We start from the raw sequence: 3,549 nt of genomic DNA, 5'->3' as shown, positions 1-3,549 counted from the left end.
AATTCGATTTTGTCACTGTTTATACAACAACTTAAGAAATCTCTTAGACAGAGGAAAAGAAAGTCTCAAAAGAAAGCTCAGTCAATTAATAAAAAGGTTCAGAAAAACTATGATAACAATATTAGTTTCAAGTGCTATAGGAGTATTCACTCTACTTCTAAATGTCCTGATACGGAGACGAGTGAGATAACTAAAGCATGGATGGCCAATCTTGACTACTGTCCTGAGGATGATATTTATGCTGGTTCTCTTAATCTTTTTGCTGATAATCACACCTGTCCTCCCAATAGTTATGAGTATTCCATGATAAACAATCTTACTTCCTCTGAAATTCTTCATCCTGTAAAGGAAGTCTTAAAAAGGATTGAAAATCTGGAATACCAACTGACTAATTTAAAATTGGAGTTGATTAATTGTGATTCGTACAAAACATATCGAACCTTTTCGACTATGAATTGTCAGCAAATTCCTCCCGATTCTACCTCATCTTTGAGTCACCGTGACGACAAGGAAAATTTAGAAAATCACAAGAATTTATCTATTCCTGTGATTTCCTTACATGATAATCAGGTTCACCTTAAAACATGTGGCACCATGAAACAGGAAAAGCATTCCTCTGTCAAACGTTGTTTGCAGAAGAAGAAAAAGAAATCTCATACAAAACCCTCATCCTTTGTAAAAGAGATTTCCAATAGAATGCATAGTTTACGAAAATCAGCAATCAAGGTATTCAAATCTGTGCTAAAAGAAAGAAAGAAAGAAAGAATGATGAAGATAACTCTTTTTTCTGAAAAGTAAAACAGAAACAAGGTACATCACATACTGCATACCCTCAAAAGAATCTAACCGATTCTTTGGAGAATTGGAACAACTACAGTTTGTAATACTGTATTGATGATTTTTGTTTATCCCTCGTAGACAAAAATATTAATATTTAAGAGGGTTGTGATGAAAGTTTTTTGTTACTCAGCCAAGATTTTTGTTCAAACGTTTCCAGTTAAGGTCTCTTTTGAGGATATTTTTTTTAGGGTTTTAGTCAAAGGTCATTTTGGATATTTATATCCCATCCTCAGTTGCTTTTAAAATGAAGTTTATCTCTTTAGCATAAACATTTCTTCTACCTTCTCTATCATGTCTTCTTCAAGTCTTTCTAGTAAAGAAGATGATGTTTGGATTGTTCTCTTTCCTTCTAAGAAGATACGATTCGATTCTTCTGATAATGTGATGAGCCCTGATACTCACGGTTCCTCTCTGTACGGGAACATCTCTGTCTCTCAGTTTGATAAGCTCTCTTTAACCATGAATCTAGTCTTAGAACAAGTTCGTTCCCTTAAAAATGAACTTGAAGCTTCTTCCAAGAAACTCGAAGAAAAAATGGATCATCTGGAATCGAGGATTGATTTGATTGAAAATGAGCTTGATGAATACAGAGAGGTTGAGAAGAGTATTGAATGTAAGTGAAATGCTTTATAGGAGTTTGCCTAGTAAATCTTCTATTTTCTGTTTTTATTAGAAGAATAACTAGAGTTTGGAATAGCCATTATTGTGATCACACAAAGCTATGTCCAACGTTTTCATCTTCATGTGTTTTAGATTTATTGGTTTAAATTCTAGATTTGTTTGGAAGATGATTTTTGTAGTATTAATCTTTATGGTTTTATATATTGCAATATTGTTATGGGATTTGTGTGTTTACGTCCGTGAACTTGATCGTCCCATATCTTGTCAAAAGTAAAGTCTTTCGTAAGTCGATATGCATGTATTGATAAAAGAATGAATGGACTTTTGACAAATACAAAAGTTAAGCCTATATTGTCAATTATTGATGGAAGATAGGTTAAAATCTTTTGTTTGCAAGTATTATGTCTATTGTATGTCATTGTTCAAATAGTGATGGAAAATAGAATGAATCCTTGTGTATTCCGTAGTAATTGATCTTCCTTGATCCATATTTTATGTATTACTGTGAGGCTCCGTAAAGTGTCTTATGTTGAGCATTAAACAACCAAGTTGATTATTTTTTATTAGCTATGTTGTTGTTCCGTAAGGTACTTTATGTCGAGCATTTTCAACTAAGTTAATCATCTTGTTTGGTTATTTAGTTGTTGCTCCGTAAGTTTTCTTATGTCGAGCATGACCAATTAAATTGATTACCTTTGTGATTAATTTGGTTGTGTATTTCAATTAGATTAATTATGGGTTATCTTGTGATTAATCTAATTGTATTTTTTAAGTCTCCATAAGTTCACTTATGTTTGAGCATTTGTCGATTAAATTAATCATGGGTTCTCTTGTGGTTAATTTAATTGAACTTTTTGGATTCAAATTCATACTTGTATGTGATTTGTTATGTCCAAAGAAATCCTTCTTTTCTTTCGAAAGTAAGGTCGCTCTTGTTGTTCTTTCGGGAATGACATTTAATGGGGGAGAGTTCTTTTGAACTTGCGCTTAATTGCTATATCTTTGTGGGGAGAGCGGCTGTGGAATATTATAAGGGTTATCTTGTATATTTATAAACTCCTTGATGAATGCATTTAGCTTCGGCTTTATGATTGCATCTAAAGAACAAGTTGATATTTTTGCTTTCTTTTGGTCAAGAAATGTCTCTTTCGGAAATTTCATTAGGATCCCGCTCTTGTACCTTTGCCAATTTTATTGATAAAAAGGGGGAGAATTAATATGTAGTTCACACTACAAATACATATGGTTTTCGGATCATTATGTAAGGGGGAGTGGTTTCCATGTGAGATGGAGTATTGACTAAGGGGGAGTGGTACATATCACCATAGTATTATTGTTGAAGTTGTGATACAATTGAACTTTGACATTGTGTAATGATACTATGACACTGTATAACAATGATTGAGAACTATTTTTTTCTTATTGTTATAGCTACGGATTTTCAACAACGATGACGCTAAACTTACAACCTTTAGGATCATTGGAGTACTTGGAAGTGACGAAGATTTCGAGTAATGTTGAAGATTAGGCATGTGGAATATGAACTACAAAAGTTAATTTATTTATTTTTTGTATTCCATATGTATTAATAGTTTTGCCACTAAAATTGACAAAGGGGGAGATTGTTAGAGCATTTGTCGGTCGAGCTCGCATGCATTGTTATCTCAAGCATGTTTGTCAATGTTAGTGATCAAAACTATAAGTCTTGATTTCTAGCTTACATAGATAAAGGTCTCGGACTAGGATAGAAAGTGCAGTTGAGCTCGAGAACTCCATCGAAATCATCATACAAGATGAAGGACTGCTCAAGGATCTTCATCGACTAAAAGGTATATGGAGACTTGAACTTATCTGTCACTCAAAAGTCTATCTATTCTATCTCCTACTCCTGAGACAAAAGTCGTTTTGATATATAGACTTTCATTATGCACATTTGCTATTTCGAGACGATTTTATCTCGCCTATCCATTTCCCGAAATATGTGTTGGTAAGCTTTCGCTTTAGCCGAATTCATCTTTACCTAGTGAAGAAAGTCATGTTATGTTTCAATCACTTTGAAAATTTCTCTGACGAAAAATGGTATGTGAA

This window comes from Papaver somniferum, chromosome 7 (assembly GCF_003573695.1).
Source record: "Papaver somniferum cultivar HN1 chromosome 7, ASM357369v1, whole genome shotgun sequence".
NCBI classification, from domain to species: domain Eukaryota; kingdom Viridiplantae; phylum Streptophyta; class Magnoliopsida; order Ranunculales; family Papaveraceae; genus Papaver; species Papaver somniferum.
Note: the sequence above shows the minus strand (reverse complement) of the source record.